The sequence below is a fragment of the Dasypus novemcinctus genome, chromosome 12 (assembly GCF_030445035.2).
Source record: "Dasypus novemcinctus isolate mDasNov1 chromosome 12, mDasNov1.1.hap2, whole genome shotgun sequence".
In the NCBI taxonomy this organism is placed as follows: domain Eukaryota; kingdom Metazoa; phylum Chordata; class Mammalia; order Cingulata; family Dasypodidae; genus Dasypus; species Dasypus novemcinctus.
In genome coordinates, this window is record NC_080684.1 from 99,141,401 (window position 1) to 99,168,527 (window position 27,127).

A 27,127-nucleotide genomic window follows, 5' to 3' on the forward strand; every position below is an offset into this window, starting at 1 on the left:
CAGGAGCCGGGAAGGAGGACGGGGGCAGGGACGCTGGCAGCGTCGCGGGGTCCTCTCCGCGGGCCTGGCACGTGGCGGTGGGAAGGGCAGGCCACTGGAGCTGCTGGGCAGGTGGCCCGAGGGGCTCCCTGGGCCTCCGTGGGGCTGGCCAGATGGGAGGCGTTTCCTGGTCACCTGGCCTTCTGCACCGGGGACTGTCCCCCCTCTTCTGTGGCCTGGCTGCAGTGTGGCATGAGGTGTGGGTAGAAGGGGACACCCTCACCGGCGAGGTCGGCTCAGGCTGCAATGCCCACCCAGGGCCTGCAGTGAGGGGGTCAGAAGCCAGCCCCAGCCCCTGCCTCCTCAGCTCCAGAGCCTGGGGGGGGGTGGACCTGGGCCCCAGGTTGCCATGGCAACTGGTTCTGAGCCTGCACAGGCCAAGCCACCCTTCCCTGTCCACCTGCAGCTGCCTGGCCTAGCGGGGGACGCCAGGCTGTGTCTAGGGTGAGAGCCCTTGGCGCTCATCCTGGTGGGAGGGTGCCAGGCTGGGAGTCGGGGGGCCTGGGTGTCCCTCCACTAGCCCTCAGCTCTCGTCCCAGGCCTCAGCCTCAGGCGCCCCCTGGAAGACATGGGTGGGAAACAAGGGCTGTGCCCACAGCTGTGAGGGTCGCACAGCCGGGCCGCTGTTCCCAGGCCCCCGCAGAGCCCCTCTCCTTGTCTGTGAGGCACCCCCTCCCCCTTTGGCCGCACCCAAGGGGCAGCCCTCCAGGGTCCACACGCCCCGCTGCTGCCCTGAGCCCCGGCCCGCTGGGGCGGCCCCGTTCCCCGCTGCCCACTCCCCACGTGCCCCGACAGCCTGGCATGGCTCGGGCCCAGCCATTCAGTGGCAAGCCTGCCCTCTGGCCCCTCGCAAACAATGGGGACTCCAGGAATATTGTCCTGCTGCTGAATCAAACGGTCTAAATTTAGCCTTCTGATGCGGCCCCTGTCCTCCGTTTCCTGCCCCTGCTGCCCTCCTTTCGAGGCAATGAGGTCACCCCGGAACCGCCTGCCCCGGCGGCCAGGCCCAGGGGCTTTCCAGGCCCCGGGCTGCGCTCCTGCTCTGCGGCTGCGGGGCCGCGGGGGGCTCGGGGTGCCCAAGGGGGCCTGGGCGGCTGGTGCCGGGGCCCCAGGAGCGGGAGGAGAGCGCCAGCGCGAGCCGGGCCGGGGGCGCGGCCTTAGAGCCTCGGACACCAGGCGTCTCAGCCGTGCCTTCCACATCGGCTCGCGGAGCGCCCGCTGCGCACAGGGAGGGAGCCCCAGCCCGGGATGCGGGCCCTGCCCCGGCTCTGGGGAGATGAAGGGCGACCCGCCAGGCGACGCTAAATGAACAAGATAATCTCAGTCTTGATGCATGTTACCAGGGAAATGCGATCGAGTGGAAAATGGGGTCAGGGCAGGCCTCTCAGAGGTGACATTTGAGCAGAGTCTTGGGTGACCAGAGAGGACTATTCGAAGGTCTGGGTGGGGCAGAGCCCTCCAGGCCAAAGGCCCCGCTATGGAGAGAAGAAACTTATCAGGAGACCCGTGGGGGGGTGGGGGAGAGGCTGGAGGGGGCAGGGAACTGGGGGGGAGGAGGGCAGGTGGTGGGATGGAGGCGTCAGCGATGGGGAGGGCAGGCAGTGGGGGTGTTGGGGAGGGCAAGGGCAGGGGCTGGCCGGGGGGTTGGGGAGGGAGAGGGCAGGCGAGGAGAGCAGGGAGCATCCCCGCAGCACCGCGGGGGGCCGAGCAGCAGCCACGCACCTGGCTCCGGGTTCTGAAAGGCTCTGCCGGCTGCGGGAGACACAGTTCAGCAGGGAGACTGGGACGAGGGTAAAGTCACAGCATCTTGGATGATGAACACCGAGCGTCCCACACCATTTGCTAGAAGGCGCCTCCAGGATTACCTGACGAGAAAACAACTCAGAGAGGGATGTGTCCTGCCCAAGACCGCACAGCTAAGGCAGAGGTTCTTAGTCACCCCAAGAGGATGTGTCTCTTTAAGGACCCATACATGAGATACCGGCCTCAGCCTGTCACCAGGGCACCCCAATCTGTAGGTTGCTCCGTCACCCACAACCGGGCTCGCGCTGGGGTCAGGGAGCCCAGAGGGGCCCAGCCCCCGGGGACCAGCGTGGGTCTGCCCCGTCTCCCACCTGGCTCCTCCCACATCCTGCCGGCAGGTGTCCCGGCTCTGGCCCCTCCCACCATCCTCCCCAACCACAACCCCCCCACGCCCCTGCCCTGTCTCTCCCAGAAGCCCCCACTCTCCTGCCCTGCCAAGAATTCGATTGGCAAGGGGGTGGGGGTCTGGAATGTCGCTTCCCGGTGCCAGAACCAGCGTGCCAGCCTCGGCAGAGGCCTCAGGGGCGGAAGGGGGGTCACCGGATCTCGTCTGGCCGGGGGGCCCGGCCGTTGTGTGCCACCAGGGGAGGGGCGGGGCCCTGCCCGACACGCCTTGCACCTCAAGGGGGGCATCCCCCAATCGGAGCTGACCCCCTGGCCTGCCCTCCCCACTCACCGTCCCTCCTGGGGTGGGGGAGCTGGTTGCCAGCAACAGTGCCCCCCCTCCACCCTCCTCCCCAGCTGCACGGGGCCGCGCAATACCTCTTGGTCCACCTTGACTCTTGGGTGAGATGGGCTAGCGCTCCGTCCTGGGGTTCCTGGGAACCCTTCAGATGCTGTGTGGGGAAGAGGGCTTTGGACCGAGGCTGGTCTGGATTCAAATCCCTTCTTGGCAAGCGGCTGCCTTTCTGGGCCTCAGTTTCCTCATTAGCAAAATGGGGACATACCCCTGCTGCACGGGCTTGCTGTGAGGATTTAATAAGGGGGTGTCGGCAACACCCCACCCCACCCACACTCCAGCGCCCCTGTGTTCCTTATCTGCTGGCTCCCTCTCCTCCCCAAGAGGCTGAGCCCCTTGGGGGGAGAAGAGCATCACTCTGCTGGAGCCTGAGGGGGGGTGAGGAGCGTTTGGGTGCTGAGGAGTGGGGGCGTGCCTTAGGAGTCAGTCAGGCCTGGGTTTGAATCACGGCTCCTCTCCTGACCAGCTCTGTGGCCTTGGGCAAACTACTAAACCTTTCTGGTCTTGGTTTCCTCACCTGTCTCATGAGAGTAACAGTGTCTGCCCTTTGGGGTTCTTGGGAGGTGGGTTCTCTTGTTATCCCTATCAGCTGGCAGGGAAAGCAGGTGCTGGGGGGCAGCTCATGCCCCCCAGTGGCCCCAGGCTGTTAGAGGCTTCTGGTGAGGGTGAGGGGCAGCCTTGAACAGCTGGCGGGAGGCAAGGGCAATGGCGCCCCAGATGCCCACCCGCCCATGCCCCTCAGGGCAGGAGAAGCTCGGGGCACGGGCGATCGTCCAGGGCCCCCCCATGCTCTCAGCCACGCTGGTGGCGGAGCCGGGCGAGGCCTCCTCCAGCCAGATGCCCTTCGGGCCGGGGCAGGGCCGCCCCTCCCGCCTCTGCCAGCAGGGCCCCGTCCAAGATGCCTTTATTTTTAAACCTTCGAACAATGCCTGGCCCGGCACAGCCGCTCCTCAGAGGACGGAGGGGAGCTTGTCGGAGCCCTGCTTCCTGAGCCGGCCTTCCTCGCCCCCCGGCAGGGAGCGGGGCCTTGTCGTGTTCCTCCAGCCCTGGCCTTGGCCTCCCCTCAGGGAGTCCCCAGTGGTCCCTGTCCCCAGCTGGGACCGGCCGCCCCCGTCAGACAGGCTTGGGTACAGACACCTCTGTCCTCGGGTCCCCAGAGTGGCTGCCGGGCCCAGGACTTCTGCCCCCGCGGTGGGCTGGGCTCACACTCCCCCACGCACACACTCCCAAGACCAAGCCGGCCACGCCGCCTGCGCAGATGACATCCCCCCACCCAGCGCCCACAAACCTCGCCTTGCTGACGGCTCTCGGGACAGTGCCCCCCGCAGGCACTGGGTGGTGGTCCCCGGGGAGCAGACGAGAGTCAAGGACCAGGACCCAGGGCAGGGGCTCTAGTCTGGGGTCCGCCCTCAAGCCCTGCGTGACCTGAAACCTGACCCGTGACCCGCCCTTCTCCTTCACCATCCTCATCTGTAAAATGAGGATGTCACCTGCCCTGCTCCTGCCACAGGGAGGGAGGGAGCTGTGTAAACGGTGAGGTGGGCAGGACACCTGGGAATGGGCGTCCCCAACACCTGGTGACCTCATGGACCACTGCAAACACCAGCCACCAGAGCCAGGCGACCTGGCTCCAAATCGCAACCCTGCCACGCATCCGGCTTGAGCCTCGGGCAGGGTGGCTCCCCCTCGGCACCTCCGTCTCCCGGTCTGTGAAGGGGATCGTGATGGGAGCTGCCTTGCAGGGTGCTGGATGATTGGGATAGGTGTATAAAACCTCAGTGCTCAGCCCAGTGTTAGCTCTGACCCGTGTGCCCCAGAGTGGAGGTGAGCGTGTATGTGTGCATCAGCCGTGTGTTTGTGCCCAGAGGTTGTCATCCCATAGGCTGTGGAAGCCACTGGATGTGCATGAAGGAGAATGGGCAACAAAACTGGCCGGGGTGTGTCTGAGCATCAGCACCTGAGCAAGAGTGCCCAGGAGATGCACCCGAGGACCTGCAGCGGCCACGCCCCTGGCCCCGCAGCGGAGCACAGGGGACTGCACGCGGGTGTGTCGTGGGTCTCCTCCTGCTGGGACGGAAGCTCAGGTCTCCGGGACCCTTCTCTCCCAGAGCAGGCCCCATCCCTGCTACTGAAGGCCGGTGGCACGGGATGCCCACTTGGCCAGCCGGGCCAGTCCACCTCCTCCAGGGGCATGCTGCAGGGAAACGCCCGACCTGGCGCCCTCACCGGTGGGGTCCGAGCCCAGGCACGCACAGGCAGCCGCGTCCACCCCTGACCCCAGCCCAAGTGGGAGGGCGGGCGTGCGTCCTGGAAGGGGTCTGCGTGCCTGTCCCTCTGGTGCATGAGGGAGGGACACACGGCACCACAGACAGGCATCCATGCTCAGGGGTGCATAGAGACGTGGGCACATGAGCCAGCAAACCCCCGTGCCTCAGTTTCCCCATCTGTAAAGTGAGGGTTGTGTGTTTGTCCATGGGCCTCCCTGGCCCCGTCACTCCGGCCTGTCTCTCTTTCTTCAAGGGACCCCCAAGCCTCAGGACCTGTACTCGAGTGAGGGGTGAGACCCTTCGCTGAGTGAGCGGCACCCGTCAGACGCAGCGGCTTCACAAGCCTGGGTGGGGGCTCGGGCCACCATGCCCGAGGCTGGTTCTGCACTCGCACTGGCCAGCTGCGACGTGGCGGCAGCCGGTCGGAACCTCTCTGTCCCCCACTTCCTGCCTGCCCCCTAAGGTGCTTTGAGCACCAAGGATACTACAATGAGTAGGAAAGGCCTGGCGTGGAAGGGGACCCAGAGCAGGTGCTGCGCGAGTGCCAGCTCCACTGTCCTTCACCGCCTCGGCCACCCCCACGAACCCCCCGCAGGGTGAATTTGTCCCAGAGGTGGACGCTGCTGTCCCACCACTAGACCGGTGACAAAGCCGACGTTGGAGACGAGAGCCGCCCCACCAGGGCACATGAAGTGTGAGCCTCCCCCCAAGACCGCGAACTCCCCCAGGGCGGGCTCAGCCCCTCCGCCCCTCCCAGCCGAAGGCACACCGTTCCGCTCAGCCACTGCCCCTGGACAAGGGGCAGCCCCATCCACCCCCACCCCCCGGGGGGGGAGAGGCTCCATCAGACACACTCAGGCTCACGTCCAGGTTCACCACTAGCTCAGGTTGTCACCGTAGTCAAGCCTTGTCGCCTCTCTGAGCCTCAGGTGTGAGATGGGCCACTAATTCCTGCCCGCCCGGGGAGGGGTGGCAAGAAAGGACGCGAGGGTCAGCTGACCTCCCACGCTCTCCCTGCTGAGAGCGGGTGCCGAGCCAGACCCAAGAGGTGTGTAGCTATTTGGGGGGGCCCAAAGGGGAGGAAGGGGATTCTGGAGAAAGGAGGCAGCAGGCCCAGAAGGAGGTAAGCCTGAGGCTGCAGGGCAGGCAAGCCTGGGAGGGAGACGAGGGAGGGGGCGCGGCCAAGGGCCTGGCGCGCGCGTGTGCCACCAACGGGCCTGGCCCCTCGGGTCTCGCTTTCTTTGCTCCCTCAGCGTGGCTGTCTGCTATATTTTGTGTGCTTATTTTGTTTGCTGTCTCCACCCACCCCTCAGGGCAGGGGTTTTGTCCTCTACTGTTCTCCCAGCACCTAGGACAGTGCCAGAAGCTTGGGAGCTGCTTCCAAGCATTTGCGGGAACGGGGAGCCGTGGCAGGTTTTGTTATTGTCGGTTGTACGGAAGCATCATTTACATACAAAACTCCCATGGGGGCAGGCACGGACCCACCTCTTCAGCTCGCCCGAAAGGCCCTTCGCGCCCCTTCCCCGCCCCCTTGGCGCCGGCAGCCACCCATGTGCTCTCCGTCGCAATAGTGTTGCCTTTTCTAGAGTCCTCATAAGCAGGAGTCGGTCAGACCGTGGCGATGCCGCGGCGGCTGGGTGGGCCCAGGAGAGGAGAGGTCAACACAGGTGAAGAGGGATGGGGGCCGGACCCGGCCTGCGAGAGGAGTGGGAGCTGCCTGGAGGAGCGGGTTGGAGGACCCCCGAGGCCCCGGGCACCCTCCGGCTGGAGGCGCCAGGCGAGGCTTCTGGCTGGGTCGGCGGCCTGGCCCTTGCCTGGTGTTTCAGTCTGCTAAAAGCTGCTGGGAGCAGCACCGCAGAAACCGGTAGGCTTTTCCTGGGGAACGCATTAGGTTAAAAGCGGCCCGTTCTGAGGCTGTGGAAACGTCCAAATCAAGGCACGGGCAGATGCTGTGGCAGCGAAGGTCGGCTGCTGGCAGACCCTGGCCTCCCACCACGTGGTGCGACCCAGTGGCGGGCTACGGTTTGGTCGCCGCCTTCTGCTCCAGGCCTGCCTTCTCCCTGAGCTCAGCTGGGGGCCATCAGGCCTATGGCTCGTCTCTCCCCAGGCCTCTTCCCTTTCGGCTCCCAGGGGCCTCTGGGGGCCTCTCTGCTCTGCTGAGTGCAGCCTCCAGCCTCTGGGCCCCCCCCTCTCTGGGGCTTCTCTGTCTCTGCTGCCTTTTTCTGGGTCTGCTGCTCTCAGTTCTCTGTCTATAAAGGACTCCAGCAAGAGGACCAAGACCCACCCCGGGTCACGCCTCACAGAAGCAAGTCAATCACACATCCCCCAGCTGAATCCAAGCCCATCCAAGGGCCCCACACCCACGGGAACGGATTAGCTCCAAGAACACAATCTTTCCTGGGATCCACAAAAAGCTTCAAACTGTCCCACCTGGGAAGAGAGATGCATATGTGCACGTGTGTGTACACACAAGCAGGCATAGGTGCACACACAGGCAGATGCACGCACACACGTATGTTTGCTCATGTGCAACGCACACCGGGCAGATGGTGCCATGGAAGCAGACCCCGTGAGGCACAGGCACTCAAAGCATTTGTTTCCATCTTCTCTGTTGAGGCAGAACCTTCTCCAGGCTGCACACTGTGGAGCAAACACGTTTGGCGAGAAGTGGGAGAAGGAGCCCACGTTTACTGAGCCAACGACAGTGTGAGAGTCACGGCTCGTAGGGAACCTGGCTTAACCCCGATGTGAGGATGTAGCCGCTATCTTCTCCTTTTAGAAGTAACGAAACAGAGGTGCAAAGGGCACTTTGCCCATGGGCACATAGAGAAGGTGTTCAAACTTGGCTTTTTCAGTCCTGGGCTGGTTGTGTTTTCCAAGGATGACGACATCTCCCATCCCGCATGCTCTTCTCACAATGCTGCTTTGAGGCTGTCCTGCAGTCAGGCGGGTCTGCGTTCCCTCTCCTTGAGTGGGGTAGACTCGTGGCTACAGCAGAAGCACTGCGACGTGGCGTCCAAGTCTAGGTGTAAAAGGCTCCCCTGGGACACTCCCCTCTGCAGCCCTGAGCCGCCATGCTGGGAGGAAGCCCAAAGGAGCGCCCGAGGAGAGCCCAAGTGGAGAGGCCCTGACAGCACGAGAAGACGAGAGCCGCCCACCCCCCAGCCCTGCCCTTCCAGCTCCAGCCGCCGAGTACAACTGCGTGAGGCACCCAAGCTGGCCCGCCCAGCAAAGCCCTTCCCAAATCCCTGACCCACAGCAACCAGGAGAAATAAGGAAATGCTCCTGTTGTCATACACTACTCAATTTGGGGTTGGTTTGATTCGCAGCAGAAGCTAATTGGAACATGACTCATTGGCAAATCCTGTTGGGCCAATGCCCCAGAATCCACCGCTCCCCACCTCTTCTCTGCACTGTGATCCCGGCACCAGCCCCCTGACGGGTCTCCTGTGGAGAACACCTGCAGTCTGCTCTCTCCACAGAGCAGCCAGAGGTGGCCAGCTGAGCAGAGACAAAATCCTGACAGTGACCCACAAGCCACACGACCTCTGACCTCAGCCCCCATCTCCCCCTCCTTGCCCCACTCCAGCGCCCTTCTCTTTGCCGTTTCACCAAACTCGCCACCGTCCAGCCTGCGCCCCCTGCCCTCGTGTTCTCTTCCCCCAGGTGTCTGCCTGGCTCACTCCGTCACCCCTTCAGCTCTCAGCTCAGACACTACCTGCTCAGTGGAAAAAAGGGAACTTCAACCCCAGGCCTCCCCAGTGTTCCCCATCACCCATCTGCTTTGTTTTTCTCCCTTGCGCGCCCCATCCCCTAACGACGGTGATAAATTTTGCCTCAGTTTTGGGTTTGTCTGGCTTCTTCCACTAGAGCACGGACTCGCTGCCGACGGGGCTTTGCCCCTCGCTTGCACAGCGCCTTCTGAGGCCCCGCACCTATTTTGCATTCATAATCATGTGTGTTTTCCTTAAAAAAGATCCCAGCCTTGACGTGGAGGAAGCCTCACGCCCCACACCCCCGGTCCCGGATTGGCCCATAGCGTTGTTTTGAGAATCAGAACCGGCGCCCGGGAGGTGCTCAGTGCTCTGTCGTCGAGGGCTGGGCATTCCACCCTAGCCCAGGCGAAGCCCCTGTCCTCGTGGGGTTTGCGTCCGAAGAGGGGAGTGGACAGTGAGCGGGCGAGCCGAGGGCACGAGAAAGGCAAGGGTGCCCCTTAGAGATGGAGGGTGGGGAGCAACTCCGCGGAGGGGGATGCTTTTATTTATTTATTTATTTATTTTACACTGATTTAAAGTTAATAGATCACAAAGAATGTTATGTTAAAAAAACATTTTAAAAAACCCATAGAAAACGTAAGAGGTTCCCACAAATCCCCAACCCCCACCCTCTCCCATCAACAGCCTCCTCCGTCATTGTGGCACACTCATCGCATTTGGTGAACACATTTTGGGGCACTGCTGCACCACATAGATAACAGTTTACCCTGTAGTTCACACTCTCCCGCAGCACACTCGGTGGGTTATGGCAGGATCTATAAAGTCCAGCATCTGACCCTGCAGTATCATTTAGGACAACTCAAAGTCCCAAAGTGCCCCCACATCACTTCTCTTCTTCCCTCTCTCTGCCCCCAGCAAATGCCATTATAAAGGGAGCGGCGAGGACAACACCTGCGGAGCCAAAGGCCGGGAGGTGGGAATGAACTTGAAGTGTTGGAGAAACAGCAGCCGGGACAGAAGGGAAGGGAAGGAAGCGGGGGCAGGAGGAGGAGACCCCGGGGGGCCGTCCACCTCCCCTCCCCTGCCGCTCCCCGCAGGCCTGAGCTGGGTGCTGCTCCGCCTGTGACCCAACTCCCCAGCCCCGGCCTCCCCCGGCCCCCACTTCCCCTTCTGAGTCCAGGAGGGCAGCAACCACAGGTCTCCCGGGTCCCTCCCAGGGGTGCAAGATCTCCAGAGCCGCAGTCCACCCCCTGCCTTCCAACCCCCCCGCCCCGAGGCTCCTGGCAGCACCCAACCCTCAAAGCCTCCCCTCCTTCCCTCTCCCACCCTCCCAGAAGCCAGGGGGTTCCCCAAACTGTCAGCCCTTCCCTCGACCTGGAATGCCCCTTTTTCCATCCTCCACCTGACCAAATCTCAGCTGTCACCTCCTCCTGGAGGCCCCTGGGCCATGAGAGGAAACAGGTCCTGCTCATCTCTGCCCAGGGCTGGACACCAAGAAGGATCTTACTAGAGGGACGAACGCATGAATGATGACTGAATGCGTGGGCAGGGAACTAACTCAGGTCCAGCTGGCCCCTCGTCCCCCGGGGGTCCAGGGCAGGTGTCAGCTCCGCACTAATTCGCGGTCACTGAGCCACGTTGAGCCTCATTGGTCAACGCGGCAGCGGGGCGGGTGCAGTGTTCTCACAGCGTCACAGTCACCAGCGACAGTCGGCCGGCGTTCCCGTCCCTCCCTAACCTCGCCAGCCACACGTCCTTGGGTGGTGGAGCACCCGTGCCTTCAGAATTGTCTGAAGATGCATTGCAGCGGCACCTGCGGAAAGCCGGGCCCATGGAAGGTGCTGGAAACACATCAGCTATCACTGGGGTCCTCGCTCTGTGTGCGCAGGGCTGGGACGCCTATGTGCACACGTTCCAGGACGAGGGTCAGAGCACGCACCGGGAAGGCCCGTGACTGAAGTCGGGTCCCTTGTGGCACCACCTGACCCCGTCACTAACCCCCACCCCAGCTAGGAACGTGGGTGCGTGCCACACGTTGGTGCAGGCTGCACATTCCCAGGCACCCTCCTTCCTGTACACTCCCTGGGCTCTCTATGGGGTCCAACGTGGCAGAGGGCTGGGGGAAGTGGGGGGCTCAGGGTCATTCCATCGTGGTGGCTGAGCTTTCCGAGGCCCCCTGGGACACACACACACACCCGACTCTCCCACATACACAAACACACTCCCCTGCGGAACCACGGTCTAGAAATGAGGTCACAGACCACAACATGGAAGGTTCCAGGAAGCCCGGGGGGACTGGGCTGGCTCTCCGGACCCTGGGACCCTGCCTGCGGGGGTCTGGGTGAGACGCCTCGTTTCCACTGAGAGGGCCTGGCGCCCCAGCGATCTGCGTGCAACACCCATTGCAGGGGGACGCTGAGCCCAGCAGGGCCCATGGCGGGGGGCAGAGCCGGGACCAGAAGCCTGGGCTCGGACTTTGTGGCCGTTCTCTCCTCCCACCCACCCCAGGTGAGAACGTTCTGGAAACCACCCCAGTTCTACTTTCCAGAATGTGACAGGAGCACCTGTACTTCCGGGGACCAGCACCAGTCCCAAGGACGCTGTCCAGGACGCTGGCACCTTTTCAAGGTGTCTGAGAGCAGAGCAGGCCCTTCCTGATGGTGACTGAGGATTCACCCGGGGGCCTCCCCTCCTCTTCTCTCTGCAGCCCTGGAAACAGGTCCAGGCCCCTGTCACCTGTGATGCCACTGAGCCCCAAGGGTCCCATGGTCTACCCAGGGTCACACAGGCAGCCAGAGCCTCCCGTTGCCTCCGAGCAGAGTTTGGCCTTCCCTCCCGGAGACACGGGCACCCGGCAGTCAGCTTTGACTCCTATCCCCGAATTCTATTTTTTTCATTTTTAGTTTCTTTGCTCTGAAAGTAAAAATACAAGTTTGCTTAGGAAATTCAGAAAAATGTAGAAAAGTCAAAATAAGGAAGAAAAATCACCACCCACAGCCCCACCACTCAGGGACACTCATTGTTAAGGTTTGATGTATTTCCTTCCATAGTTTTTTGTTTTGGAGCTTTAAAAAAATGGCTGAGATCATACAGTATATTAAAAGAAAGAAAAAAACACATGCACTAAAACGGTGGTATCTTGCCTTTTTTGACTCACCCTCCTATCACAGGCACTTTTCTGGTGATTTCCCTCTCTGTCACCTCGTTTTTGTTTCCTCTTCCCTGAACCTTATTTTAATTGGCTGCCTGCTATTTTGTGGAGTGGAAGTTCCACGATTTATTTAGCCATTCCCTGATTATTGGGCATCTCGGTTATTTCCAGTTTTTCGATGCTATAAATAATATATTTTGATGAGTATCTTTGCAGAACGCATCCCGTTTTTCCATATTTAGGGACAACTCCTTGGTTGGGTGGAATTACTGAGCTGGCGCGTCAGGCTGCTGCGCACTCGGTCAAAGTGCTCTCGGAAGGCCCCGCGCCCCACCTGTGACACAGATGGGCAAAGAGAGGCCCCGAGAGGGGACATGCACAGCTCACGGCCGCTCGCTGGGCAGCGGTAGCCCAGCAGGTAAGGTGCACCTACTGCGTGCCCTGCACCTACTGCACACCTGCGTCTAAGCCCTGGAGATACTGCAGTGAACAAAACAGACAAATCCCTGCCCTCAAGGAGCTTCCTACCCTAAAGGTGTGAAGGGGAGGGGCAGGCGGGAAGAGGGGCAGAGGGTTCTCACCCAAACTGCATTTGGTTATATGCAAATCGGGTGATCTTTGCCTGTCAGGGTCCTGGGTAGTGGTGGGAAAGCAGGAGGTGACGGGTGCCATCTCGCAGCAGCGGGGCCCAGCCAGCAGCTGAGTCTGCTTGGGCCTTGAGGAAGCCCTCCCTGACCCCAGCCCGGGGTCGGCTCAGCCCTGAGCCCTGGTCCAGCCCGGAGGGGCCCGGGGCCTGGCCTCAAGGCGGGGCAGGAGCAGGGCGACCCCGCGTCCCACAGCCCCCGTGAGATGGCCCGGCCCGCCTGAGATGCACCCCGCCCCGCAGCTCTGTGGGGGCGGAGGGAAGGGGTCAGTGGGCGTGGCCCAGGAACCCCAGGCCTGCCCCCCAGCTCCACCTCTCACTGGCTGCGTGGCCTCTCCGTGCCTCAGTTTCCTCGCCTCTAAAACGGCCTGTCATGGGTGCCTCCTTCCCCCACTGGACGGGCCTGGCGAGGACGGCCCTGTAAGAGTTGGTGCTCTCGTTACGACTGAAGGTTATGGGCTCAGCCCCACTGTCCCCATTTACAGCTGGGGAAACTGAGCCCCACCTTAAATCTAGGGCCCCTTATCCCCCCAAAGTTGCTGTCACCAGTGTCCTTGGCCCTTAAGCCACACACACCCTGCCCCCACCCCCCCACCTCCCAACAAAGGCTTCTGGTAAGGAGGGGTGCAGGGACCCAGGGGCAGCCCACCCCCAGCCCCTTGGCCTGCAAGGGCCAGCCTGTGCCATCTGTCCTGGGCCCTGCCCTGGCTGCTCCTGAGCGTCTGGCTCTGGGGAAGAAATCTTCTCCCACAGAGACCTCCTCCCCTGGCCGTGGAGGGCAGGGCTGGCCTCCTGGCCTGAAGAGCGGGGCTGGGGTGTCCCTCAGCCTCTGGGGTGTAAGGGTGTGGGGACAGCTGACAAGGACACCGTTCCCATTTGGGGGGCACACAGAGTGTGGAGCTGGGGGCAGGAGGGAGGAGAGGGGTGGAGAAGGGGGCCACCTGGTCCCGACCCCAGGTCCGCCCTGGGAGGCAGTGTCATCGTGGGGCAACACTTCCTGGCCTCGCTGGGCCTCGGTTTCCCCACCTGTAAAATGGAGAATGACCAGAGCATCTACCACATGGGGTACTTGTGGAGTTAAACCAGAGCCTTCCTGTGAAGGGCCCGGCCATGGCCAGGTGAGGCCCAAGGTCACACAGGGGTGAGGCCCTGCAGCGAGGGGCAGGGGCTCCGCATGCACACTCGGCCGCCCCTTGCCCGGGGGAGAAGATGCTCTGCTGCTCGCACCTGGGTGGCCTTGGGCAAGGCACATACCCTCGCGGTGCCTCAGTTTCCCCACCTGTAAAACGCAGGTAACAACAGTCAGGTATGTGCAGACTAACGGAGCCTGTGTGTGGGAGGGCCTGAAGGACGCGCCTCGCTGCTGGCTGTCATCGTTGTTACTACTGCCCCGTGCTGTCAGTGTTATTTCCTGGAGCTGCCGTGACAAATGGCCACTAGCTGAAGGGCTTTGGGTGGCACCTCCGTGTGGTCTGACAGTCCTGGGGGTCAGAAGTCCTAAGACCCAGGTGTGGGAGGGCTGCAGCTCTGCCGGGGCTCTAGGGAAGACTGTTTTCTGGCCTTTTCCACCCCCGAGATGCCGCCCACGTCCCTTGGCTCGTGGCCCCTGCCTCCGTCTTCAAAGCCAGCCATGCGGTATCTTCCAGGCTCTCTCGTTCTCTCCGACCTCTGCTTCTGTCCTTGCAGGTCCTCCTCCGACTCTGACCCTCTAAGGACCCCGCTGATGACACTGAGCCCACCCTGCTGATGCCATTGGACTCACCTGGATAACACAGGATCTGTCTCCCATCCCAAGACCCCACATTACCCACACCTGCAATGCCCTTTTGCCCTTGTTTTTAAAGATTTATTAATTATATATTTATTTATTCCCCCCCATTGTTTGTGCTTGCTGTGTCCGTTCGTTGTGTGTTCATCTTCTTTTTGGAGGCACTGGATCCGAACCTGGGACCTCCCATGTGGGAGGGAGGCGCCTAATCGCTTGAGCCACCTCCGCTCCCTGCTCTGTGTCTCTCATTGTGTTTTCCTCCTTGTGTTTCTTTGTTGCATCATCCTGTAGCACCAGCTCACCACGCCGGCCGGCCGTTTCACTCGCTGTCTTGCTCATCTTCTTTAGGCGGCACCGGGACCTCCCACATGGTAGGCAGGAGCTCAATCGCTTGAGCCGCCTCCACGTCCCCTGCAATGTTCCTTTTGCCAAGCCCCCAGAGGCCTCACACCAGTGACTACCGGCCCCCCACCAGGCGTGGGTTCCCGGAGCACAGGGCCCGCCCACCACGGTCACTGCTGTGTCCCTGGTGCCTGGAACCCAGAAAACCAGGATTCCAACACCTTGGTTTAGCACCGGTTCTAACTCGAGCTCACGAAATGGCCACTTTCACCCAAACAGGTTTGCCCAGTGCGCGCCCCCGAGGGCCCGGCTTCCTCCAGCAGCCAGCGCAGAACGACCTGCCATCGGCCCCAGGTCACAGACCAGACCCTGGGGCCCAGAGCAGCGGGCGGCACCCCAGGCCCACTCGGGTGGCGGTGCACGGGTGGCACGGCCGCACCCTGCGCCTCGGCCACGCCCACCGCCGGGCCCTGCTCCTCACCGCGACGCTTGCAGTAGGCGGTGAAATCCCAGAAACACCAGAGCCCGTGGGTCACCGGCCCCTGCCCCGGGCCCCCAAGTGACCCCTCCCAGTGCAAACCTCCCCCCAGGGCTCCAGCACCCCCAGGCTCCTCACGAGCTGGTAGTTAGCAGGTACACCTGTCCCAAGGGACCCCTGGACCTGTCCCCGAGGTCACCTGGTGGGTCAGGCCCAAGCCACACTGGGTGCTGCATATCTCGAGTCTCTGCCCATCCTGGCACAGAGCGGTGCCCAGTGAGTGGGTGAAAGGAGGCCTTGAGACCCCCCCTCCCCCCACACCCTGCCCCATGCCCGGTCACTCAGCCTCGCCTCCTGCCGCCACCCACGGCCCCACCGAGGGGAGGACACTTGGTGCTGCAGGGGTGCCCACCCCCTTTTCCCTGGGAGCCAGTGGGTGTGAGGGCGGTGGGCAGGGGGCGCAGAACAAGAGGGCTTTGAGGCAGTCCTATCTCCAGGGGGAAGTGGCAGCGATAACGCAGCTTCTCACTTTCCCAGCCTGGCCCAGACCAGAGATAACCCCGCGAGGAGACGGAGCGCCCGAGGCCTGCCAGCCGCCGGGCCACCCACTGCCCCTGGTCTCCCACGCTCCCCGCTATCGCAGGCTCCGGGCCGAAACCCAAGGAGCCGCTCGGAAGAGAGCTGTAGACAGGTGGGCGATAAGGCGGGCCCGGGCTGGGGGGTGGGCTCGAGTCTGGAAAATGACAGCCTGTGGGCTACGGCTGCCCTCTCCCACGCCTGGCTCCACCCGCGCCTTCCCTGTGCTTTCCAAGAACTTTCAGAAGCAGCAGGTCCAGCCCTCCCGCTGACCGCTGCAGAGACCGAGACCAGAGAGGTTGGGGGCCTACCCAAGTCACACAGCATTTTGACAGCAGAGCGAGGACTTGAATGCGGAGCCCCCAGCTGCCCAAGTTTCTCTGCAGCATGCCAGTCTCGTGTCTCCAAATCTTGGTCAACACGCCGTGGGGAGCAGCCCCTGTGGAAGGGGGGCGGGGGGTTAGAGCACCGGGTCTAAGTTCTGGGGGGGGGGGGGGCAGGGCCGGGGAGGAAGCAGAGCTGGGAGCAGAACGCCAGGTTTCTGCCCCCGACTCGGGAATCACTCCGGTGCCTGGACCTGCCCCCTTCCCTGCTCCCAGCCTCAGTTTCTCATCCATAAACCGGTGCCTGAACCAAATGGCTCCAGCCCAGCTTTCCCCTTCCCTGTTTGGGAAGATCTTGTCCCCTGGGCCATGAGCTTCTCCAGGTCAGGCCCTGACTCTGCAGCCCGAGCCCGGCCTGGAGTGAAAGGAGAGCAAGAGCCGAGTGCGGGCACCGCAGGGCGGTTCCCGCCGAAGCAGCTGTTGGCGGATGGCGGAGGCTGGCGAGGGCAGGAGAGGGCGAGCTCTGGGACGAAGAGCGCCTCTGCCGTCCCCTGGGCGCCCGCTCCGTGGCTGGCGTCACCCTCGCTTCATCCGTCCCACCCCCAGGGGCTGGGGCCTAGCATATCAGCCTCACGTTACAGAGGAGAAAACCGAGGCCCCCCGGGGTGAAGAGATCTAAGGCCATCAGCCGCCCAGCGGGAGCCAGGCGCCCGGCTCTGGGTGTCCCCAGCCAGCCTCTCCAGGAGCTGAAGCCTGGGGCCCACTGCGTTAAAGTGACCCCTAAAGTCCATCCCCTCCGTGCATCTGAGGCTCCCACAGAGAGGGCAGGGGTGAGCGTGGCTCGGAGGTGCCGTGGACACACGGCCCGTGTCCCCGGGGCCTCCCAGTTTCACCCTGTCCTCCCCAGAGGCCCCAAAGCCCTCGGCTGGCACTCACGGCGCATCTCCAGCAGCAGCGTCTTGCCCGCCAGCCCCTCCCTCCCCCTCATGCTGCCGGGCCTTTGCACAAGCCGTTCCTGCTGCCAGGAGTGCCCCCCACCCCCCAGCAGAACCGTGCGGCGTGCCCAGCACACTGCGAGCCCGGGGCCACCAGCTATGCCAGAACAAACGGACAGCGGCTCCAGGCCGGGCTTGCTTCGCAGCGGAGGGCATCCCGAGCTCCAGGGCTGGCCCCCCGCCCGCCAGCTGGACGACCTCGGCGAGTTCCTCAGCCCCCTCGTGCCTCGGTTTCCCCATCTGTAAAACAGAGATAATAAGGGTTTCTGCCCTGAGAGTGTCCTCTGCAGGTTAAATGACTTACATTGTCGGAAGGGTGCGGGGGCGCGCCGGCCTCTAGCGAACGCTGTGAGGAGCTGCCCACCTCACCGTTGATCCTCGTCATTCGCAGATTGCACATTTACGTTTGCCTGCTTGCCACAATGGAGTGGCAACCCCAAAGCAGCCAACGAAAACATTGAGGACCCCGACGTCCCGCTCGCAGCTGAGGTCCAGCAAGGCGCCTCGGCCGCGTATCTGGCAGCTCTCGTACCGGACAGAAGGGCCCCCCTGAGGTAGACCTAGTGCCACGTTTCTCACACTTTCGTGCTTTCTGTGGGTGATTTCATGTCCCGCTGAAGTGAGTCTAGAGCTTCTGCATGCAAGAAGGCTGTGACGAGCCCTGAGCAGAAAATACGTGTTAGACAAGCTCCAGTGCGGCCTGCTTACAGGGCTGTGGCCGAGAGTGGACTGTTAGTGAATCTACAGCACCTATGAAATAAGGTGTCTTTAAACAGAAGACACTGATTACGTGTTGATCAGTTGATGAAGACTTTGAGCGCAGCGGCTCAAAGGACCCCGACTCCGCACGTCCCCAGGAGCCATGGCTTGGGGTCTCCAGTGCAGTGATCACACCTCCCGTGAGTAACTGGGATCGGCTGTGTTACCCTTCTGTCTCCCCACCTCAGCAGAGAGCGCCCTGAGGCAGGGGCAGGGGGTCTTCGGCTCTGGGCACCGCCAGGCCCGACCCTGATGAGAATATGAGTGAATGAACGAATGAGTGAGCGAGTCCACCTGCTGAGTTTCTTACCAGAGGAAGGGACTCTGACCAGTCCTCCGCAGCGCGACCCCACCTCTGGCCCCCCTTAGCCTGACACCTCCCCCGACTGCCCAGGAGGCTCCACTGAGGACAAAGGCACCGCTGCCCGCAGACTAGCAGTGCAGATGCTCCCTGCCCGTGCTCTGCCCCACAGCCTGGGCCAGGCCTACCCTGCAGGCCCAGAACCTCCCAGGTTGGGCACCCGAGAGCAGGCTGGTGTGAGGCCGGGAGCAGAGCCCCTCGCCTACCGCCAGCCCTGGGAGGCGGGGTGCCGGGAGGCCGGGCACCTCGATGGGGCTGAACCCTGAGCCTTTTGTCTTCCTGCAGCACACCCACTAGTGCCATCAAATCTGTTTCTTAGATTTGGTGGATTGTTGGGGAAACTGAGGCCCAGAGCAGGAAACTTCTTGCCCAAGGTCACACAGCTGGTCAGGGGCAGACTAGATGGGACAAGAACCCCGGGCTCCGTTCATGCAGCCAGCAGCCCTGGAGGGCTCCCCGTGTATCCTTGCCCCCAGCTTTGTAGTGCACGAGGCCCCTCTCCCCGGGTCCTGCTCTCTGCCTGGGGGCCCCGAGCTCGCCTGCCCAGTCCCTGCTGGCCTCATGGGCTCCTTTGAGCCTCCGTTTTCTCATCATCAGATGCTGATAGGACAGCTCTCCTGGGCTTGCGTGAGGACTCAATGAGCTGCTGTCGTCTGAACAGATGTTTCTCCAAAGGAAAAGATGCTCGACATCATTAGCGGTTAGGGAAAGGGAAAACACCACCACAGGGAGACACCCCTGCACACCCGCTAGGACGGCCGTAATCAGGAGGACAGTGGCAGGTGGTGGCAAGGGCTGGCGGAACCGAAGCCCTCCCGCGCTGCAGGCGGCAACGTGAAACGGAGCAGCCGCTCTGGAAAAGTTTGGGAGTTCCTCAAAAAGTCAGACAAGGAGTTTCCATATGACTCAGCAATTCCACTTCTAGAAAAATACCCAAGAGAAATGCAAGCTTACGTCCGCTTGAATCCTTATACATGTGTGTTCGTAGCAGCATTACACACGCTGGGCAAAAAGTGGAAACAACCCACATGGCCATTGACAGATGAGTGGATAAACAAAACGCCGTCTATTCATACCATCGAATATTATTCAGCCGAAAAAGGAATGAAGCGCTGGAACATTCTGCAACATGGATGAACCTCAAAAAAAAAATTCTGCTAAGTGAGAGACGCCAGTCACAAGAGTACATATTGTCTGATTCCATTTATAGGAAATGTCCAGAATAGGCAAATCTGCAGACAGAAGTAGGTTCGCGGGTGCTGTGGGTTGGGGAGGGGTGAAACGGGGAGTGACTGCTAATGGATTTGGGGTTTCTTTTGGGGGTGATGAAAATGTTCTAAAATTAAATCGTGGTGATGGTTGCACAACTCTGTGTACATATTAAAATTGCTGAATTATACACTTCGAAGGGGTGAACGTCACAGGGTGTAATTTATATCTCAACAAAGCTGTTTGAAAAAATGCGAGCCTCTGAGTCAAGGATGCCCAGTACATAGTCAGGCTCAGGAGATGGCAGCTGCTGTGAAAATTATTCTCGCTATTCTCGTTATAACCCTTTTGTCGCCTCACAATGACTCTGTGAAGTAGACATTTGGCAGAAAAGGCAAACTGAGACTCAAAGAACTGGAGTGTCCAACACAGGAGGTGGGGGAGCCCCAAATCCTCCCTAGCCTCTGGACCTCAAGAGAGCGCTAGGGGCAGGTTTTCCAGAGGAGGCGGACAGGGGGTGCCATAAGCTGCATTTTGGAACCACACATCATGTGCCAAGTGACAGGCTCTGTAGTAGACTCTGGGTTGGGGGGGAGGTGACTACAAGAGCACCTGGGGTCAGGTCACCTGGGCTGTGACCTCTGACCCCCCACCTGCCCCACTCCAGGCCCGTTTTCCCAACTATCCAAAGGTCTTCACCAGTTGTTTTCAAACTGTGCCCCAAGGTACCCGAGACCAAGAAGAAATCTCAACGGCCCCCCAAGAGGCTGTCCCCAAGGTCCCCCCAGGACTCCACCTACATCCCCGTCTCCTCCTGGGGGCTGGCCCACCCCCCGGAGGCCGGATGTGGCCGGTGGAGGTGGGTGGGGAAGAGGAAGGCGTGGGGGGTCTTGCGCAGGAACCTACATCCTGGGGACCAGGAGATGGGAACTCCAGGTGCCTACAGCCCAGCTTCCGGCTGCAGCCTCGGGAAGAAGCCGCGGCCACCACCTCCCAGGACGCAGAGCCTGGCTCGGAGCCCAGAGCCCTTCCCGGACGTGATGCCAGCCCGCGCTTCCGCCTCCCTTCTGGCCAAGGGAGACACTCTGGAGCCTCCTGCTTGGGGTCCGGGGCCAAGGCCTGGGTCATCTGTGGCTCTGGTACTGACCCGGGCACCCCAGGTACCCGGCAAGGAGGCGGAGCTGGGGCCTGCTGGGCACTGGGGTGCAAGCACCCCCAGGAGGGCCCTGGCCCTTGGGGAGTTCACAAAACCCACGTTATGTTTCCATTACTAACCTGAAGCCGTCAAAGACGCCCCTGGCAGGCAGAATGGAAGTGGGCAGTAGCAGGGCCGGGGCTGCGGCCAGGTGGGGTGTCCTTGCCCTGTCCACAGGGCGCAGCTGCCACGTGGTGCTAACCAAAAGTTGCCAGACTTTCGATTTCTCAAGAGAAGCCAGAAATCTGGATGTTCATGTGAAGTCTTCAGATGTGGAGAAAATTAGGGGAATAAAACACCTCCGCGAACAGGATACAGCCTGCAGGGCATTGTGTCATTGATGCACTTAGAAATGAGAAAACTGAGGCTAAGTGCAAAGGCAGCATGCAAGAGCTCACGGGACAGAGGCCAGAGGGCAGACTTGAACCCAGGAATCCCCGGCCTGAGGAAGGGTGCTCCCACTGGGCCACTCCTAGGCTTAAAAAAACCCACGTAGGACTGAACAACGCAGTGAACCCTACTGGAAACGACCGCGCGCAGGGAAAAGCGCCACTGCAAAAGGACTCCTTCAGGGGGTGTCAACAACGCACCACGCTAATGCAGGGTGACGACGCAAGGTGGCATTTTGCGCATGATTTTTCTGTAAACCTGCAACTTCTCTAATGAAAACACAAAAACTCCTCCTTCCGTCTAGGGGGTTAAATAAACGAAGGGGTCCCCTCCCTACCCTGCAGTCACAGAGGACGCTCTTTTATGTGCCCAGACGGCTGGTCTCCAAGTTGCCACCGAGAACTCTGCCATTTATGAGCACATGTGTGTTTAACGCGGAGAGGAGAATATAAATCTCCCTTTGTCTTCGTGTGTATCTGCATAGACCATCTCTGGAAGAACATTCAGGAAACTGGCCGGGGGAAGGGAACGTCTCACTCCATACCCGCTGGTGTATTTTCATTGTTGAGCCATGAGAACGTGGTACCTCTCCAGGCAGTAAATAATTGTTTGTTTTAGTCTTCTTTCCTTTCCTTTTATTCTCCGAGCTTGGGACGTGCCGGGGAAGCTGCAGTTGTCCCGGCGTCTGGGGCCGGCTGGCTGGGCGCTGGCTCCCACCCCACCAGGTCTAGTGCGGGCCGAGGGGGGGGTGGTCCCCGGTCAAGGTCGGACAGTCAGGAGTTATGGACGCAGACCCAGGGCCCAGGGGCCGGGTCCTCAGGGTGTCCCCTGCTCTGCCCACAGGTCCTCTCCTTTCTCAGCTGAGGCTCACCAAGCCGAAGGCTGCCTCTCCAGGTTCCTCCCCTGAGCTAGTGGGGCGGCCCCCGGACCCCCAGCCACACCCCCAGGCTCCTGCCCATCCAGCTTGGCTCGGAGCAGTCGGGTTCCTTCCGGGAATGGCTGGACCCCAGGGCTGGAGACCACTTCCACCCACCAATGTCTGGCAGTCCCAGACGGAGCCTGCTTCTGGGAATCTCCTAGTGCCTCCTGCTCAAGGTGAGAGTCACAACGGGAAACCCACAGGATCCGTGGTGTCCGCTCGGGAGGGGATTAGCAGTCCAACAATTCCTCAGAGGAGGAGACCAGACAGGCTAGGCCACTACCCTAAAGTCACACAGCAAATAGTAAACTGTTCTGTGGCTCAGAGACACACAGACCTGCCTCAGGTTATACGAGAATATGCAAACCAGCTCTGGCTGTCAAGAGGTCACCCCACTCCCCTCACCTGCTTGGCTTTTCTCCCCTCTAGCCCATTTCAGGCAAGGTGTGCTTTTATGGGCTGTCTCCCTGTGGGCAAAGCTGACGGCTCTGGAGCTCCCACTGGGTGCCCAGCACCTTGACCTGTGCCCGGCACGTTTGCTGAGATAAGCAAAGGCCTCCCCTCATTGACCATATGCCACTGCCCCTGGACTTGGTGGGGGCGTGAGGCAGGACAGTGCGCCCCAAGACCTCCAGGGCCTCCACTCCAGGACCCGAGGACGTGGCAGTTCCGTGGCACGAGGGGAGGCGGGAGGCGGGACTCAGGGTGCCCATCAGCTGACTCATCCGGCGGGTGGGGCCGTGTAAGTGCCAGGCCCTCTAAGTATGGCGGAGGAAGGCGGGGGCTTAGTGAGCCTCCAAGGGAGGGAGCGGGAGAGGCTGCACGGCAGGCCTCAGGGCGGGAGCGGGGTCCCCATCGGGTCCCCAGCCCAGGAGCGCAGGCCGCCTCCAGGAACTCGAGAAGGCAAGGCTCACCTTCTCCCCTCGAGCCTCCAGACAGAGCGCAGTCTTGCCACCGCCCCGATTTTAGCCCAGGGGCCCCGTTTTGGACTTCTTACCTGCAGAACAGCAGGTTACTAAATTTGTATTGCTTTAAGACAATATGTCTGTGGCAATTTGTGACAGCAGAAGTAGGAAACCGGGGAGCAGATTTGGCCCAACGGACAGAGAGTCCACCTACCACATGGGAGGTCCAGGGTTCAAACCCCGCGCCTCCTTGACCCGTGTGGAGCTGGCCCACGCGCAGTGCTGATGCGCGCAAGGAGTGCCCTGCCATGCAAGGGTGTCCCCCGCGTAGGGGAGCCCCACGTGCAAGGAGTGCACCCGTAAGGAGAGCCGCCCAGCACGAAAAAGCACAGCCTGCCCAGGAGTGGCACCGCACACATGGAAAACTGACACAGCAAGATGACACGACAAAAAGAGACACAGATTCCCAGTGCCGCTGACAAGAATACAAGCAGACACAGAAGAACACACAGCGAATGGACACAGAGAGCAGACACCTGGGGGGGGGGGCAGGGAAGGGGAGAGAAATTAATTAATTAATTTTTTAAAAGGCAAGTATTTATTTAAAGAAAAAGAGAAGTAGAAAACCAATGCAGTTAGCATGGGTCTTTCCAGAATATTCTCTCTGAATTGACATTGAAGAAACGAAACACCACTTACAGTGTGTGAGCCACTGGGGCAAGCACTTTACATCTCTTAGCTCATTCAATCGTCACTACCACTCTAGGTGCTATTATCAGCTCTGCTTTCCAGGAGAGGAAACTGAGGCACGGAGAGGTTAAGTTCTCGCCTAGGGTGGCTCAGCCAGTACGTGGCAAGGCTGGGATGCAAATCCCAACCATCTGTCCCAGGGTCCAGGCCTCCGACGAGCCCCAGGCCCCACCGCCTCCATGCAGGTAAAGGTGTGTGACATATAGAGCTGCATGTGTGTCTTATGTCATTTTATTTATTTTTTTAAGATTTATTTATTTATTTTATTTCTCTCTCCCCCCCCAGTTGTCTGTTCTCCCTATCTATTTGCTGCGTCTTCTTTTTCCCTTCTTTTGTTGGCAGCGGCACGGGAATCTGTGTCTCTTTTTGTTGCATCTTCTTGCTGCGTCAGCTCTCAAAGTGTGCAGCCACACTCCTGGGCAGGCTGCACTTCCTTTCGCGCTGGGCGGCTCTCCTTACAGGGTGCACTCCTTGTGCGTGGGGCTCCCTACGCAGGGGACACCCCGGTGTGACACGGCACTCCTTGTGCACATCAGCACTGCGCATGGGCCAGCTCCACACGGGTCAAGGAGGCCCGGGGTTTGAACCGCGGACCTCCCATGTGGTAGAAGGACACCCTATGACGGACGCCCTAACCACTGGGCCAAGTCCGTTTCCCATCATGTCTTATGTCATTTTAAAACTTCCCTCTGCATGTATCAGCAGGTCCGCAGGCCCCGCCGGCCACCTCCCTCTGGGTCTTGCCGGGTGGAGAGCACTGGCAGAGGACAGCTGGGTGTCTAGGGCCATTTTGCTTTCTCACATTATCCTCAGTGCCATGAGGTCATCCTGGGGCACAGGGGATGGCCACGAGCACATGAGGGAGTGTTTCTCCAGGACAGATTCAGACAGTAGGGTTTGGGGGAGGACCTGCCTGGGCCGATCTTTGCTGTGTGGCCTTGGGCCTGCCATGACCCTCTCAGAGCCTCTGTGTTCTCATCTGTTAAATGGAGCTGACGGTGCCCCCTCATGGTGGGGTCCCTGCTGCCAACACCGGTGCCCTCTGCCTGCCTCAGCAGGGCCCTGGGCTCACGGCCCTGGGGGCTGGAGCTCAGCAGAACCCAGCCCTGCTGCCAGGGCTGTCATCGGCTCGTCCCCGGCCCCCTGCCTCGCACCCACTGGGTTCACAGACTGAAGGCACAGCCTTGGGTCCTTGAGCCTCGGTCATCTGCCTGGAGGTTCCCGGTGCCAGGAGGGGGAGATCAGGCAGCACAGGGATGGGGAGAGCGGTGGCTCGGGATCCGGGAGCCTGGGTTCAAATCCCAGCTTGCCCGCTGCCTCTCTGGGGAATTGGGGCCATCACCGCCCGCTCTGGGCCTGTCTTCCTTTCTGAAGAAGGACGATGACGTCTCCTGGCCCTGATGGGGACGAGGGAGGGACCGAAGTGAGAAGCCCGGATGAAAGAGGCACACTGCCGCGCCCTTCAGGAGCTCAGGCTTCAGGCCGAGGAAGAAGCCCTGGCACCACCGAGCCAGGCCCAGGAGCTGGGGACCGGCTGCAGGTGGGGTCAGAGAACTGCCCGAGAGGGGCGGATGGGAGCCCCGGGGTGGGAGGCGAGGCAGGGAACCTGCTTCTGGGGGGGTGGGCTTCACCCCTCCTGAGGTCCAGAGGCCAACGGTCTGGGAGGACCCCGGCTAGGGACATCCGAAGGGGGTTTCTGGACGGCATAGGGAAAGACCATGAGGCCTGGTGACCCTCCTGCCACCTCCTGCCCTGCCCAGGGGCGCAGGCGCCCCCAGGCCTCCCTCCCTCCACCCATGGTCCGGCCTGGCTGCCCGATGCCCCCTCTGCTGACTCATGTCCGCCAGCTGGCCAGAGGGAGGGGGCGGACCCCGCTCCACACTTGACCTTATCAGGCCTTGCTTGTGTCCAGCACCCGGGCGTGGGCCGGGCCTCGGCCAGGCAGACAGCGCCTCTGTGCCTCCCCAGCCCCTCCCTGCCTGGCCGGGCAGGGCCCGCATGAGCTCATGGGAGCCCAGGGCGGGGAAGGGCAGGCAGGGCGGTGGCCCAAGAAGGGACGAGGCCACAGCCTGGCCAGGGTGCCCTGTGGGGCTGCCCAGAGGCCGCTGCCCACTGGAACGGCTCGGCTATTTTTAGTTCCCAGATGAAGACTGGAAGGACCCGGATGCGGCAGCTGCTGCAAGGCTTTTCCCGGCAGCAGTCTGCCCCTTGGCATACAGGGGCGTGGACGCAGCACGGGGGCACCCGCACACAGGCACACACCCATGCACACAGCACTCGTGCAAATGCACCAGCACCCACTCACAAGTGAACATAAATACGTGCAGGGGTGTGTGTGCCCACAGGTGTGTAGACAAAGAGCCGTGCCGGCCCTCCCCTGGGACACACACACACTCACCTGCCCGCACCTTGCACAGACACGTCAGCGCACACAGAGGCCTGGGCACTGGGCCCACCCAGGTGGCACTCCCTGCAGGTCACTCAGTGACATAAGCACCCACAGGGCCCCAGCCCTAGCTTTGGAGGCTTCTACCACCTGATGGCCCTTCTAGGGACACCGTCGAGTTGCTCCCAGTCTGGCAACGACCATGCAGTGGGCCCCACACTATGGCAGGGGGAAGCAAGAGGACAGAGGAATTGGCAGCCTGGGGGGTCATCAGGGAAGACTTCCTGGAGGAGGAGACCCCCGAAGGAACAAGCAATGGGGGATCTGCCTTTTTTAATGAGGCCTGGGGTGAGTAATTTTCTCCCGCCTGTGAAAATAACAATGAAGGCAAAAACAGTCACAACAGCAACCACCTAACAAGCACTTCAGCTGCGCCAGACCCCCGCGCCCTCCATCCGCATCATCTGATCTCATCCGCACAGCAATCTCAGGGCAAGTACAATGGAGCCACCATTTGCAGAGGAGGAAACTGAGGCTGACAGGGCCTCGGCGGCACCGTCCATGTCCCCAACGTGCAGCCTGCGGCCACCGGTGCGGACTTTGCAGGGCCGTGGGGGTGGGGCAGTGCCCGGTGACCTAATGTGGAGCAAATGACCCTACAACTAAGTGCCTTGAAAACCAGAGCCATCTCTTATTTTGCCCGTGACCGTGCAATGCGAGCAGGACTCAGCCGGGAAGGGGTCGCTCTGCCCCGAGCCGCGTCCGCTGGGGCCCCTCGGCTGGCGGCTGGGAGCGGGGACCTCCCTTCCTCTCCACGTGGCCTCTGTAGGGCCGTGGGCCATCGTGCTCCCTCGCAGCATGGCGGCCGGACTCCAAGAGCGAGGCCCGAGACAGGGGGCAGCACTGCCCTTCCTGCCGGCCAGGGCCCAGGAACGGGTGCGGTACCCCACCTGCCGTATTAGCACGCAGAGCCCGGGTTCACGGGAGGGGCTTAGACCCCACCTCCCAGGATGAGGAGGGTCGGGTAATTGGGGACCACGTTTGAAAGCTGCCGGAGCAGCGTGGAGGTGGCCCGAGGCAGGAGACCACTGCCCGGCCTGGGGCCCTCGCCCCGGCGAGGCCTTGCAACTCCAGCCGGGCTGGCAGCGCAGGCCCAGAGCAGCGGTCCCACTTCCTTCACCCTCTCGCCTGCCTTTTCTATTATTTCTTTCTGTGCCATGCACAGAGAGGCCACTGGGTGAGGCCTCAGCGGTCCACCTGGCCTGGCACCTTGACTAGAAAGGGGCAGCCTCAGGGGCCACAGAGGGGCCGGGCGTCCAGGCTGGGAGGCACTACCCCCGCCCAGAGGCGCCTCAGAACCCCCTCGGCTTCCAGGGCCTCCAGTCCTATCTCCCCTGCTCCCCAAGGGGGCCA

At 61.6% G+C, this 27,127-nt stretch overlaps 1 long non-coding RNA gene across 1 annotated transcript; it reads left to right on the forward strand.

Moving 5' to 3' along the window:
• Nucleotides 1–15,483: 15,483 nt before the first annotated feature.
• On the forward strand, nt 15,484–21,376 carry LOC131280656 (uncharacterized). The gene is made up of 3 exons (XR_009188364.2): nt 15,484–15,637; nt 15,759–17,739; nt 18,558–21,376. It is a non-coding gene; the product is annotated as an uncharacterized lncRNA (long non-coding RNA).
• The last annotated feature ends 5,751 nt before the right edge of the window (nt 21,377–27,127 follow it).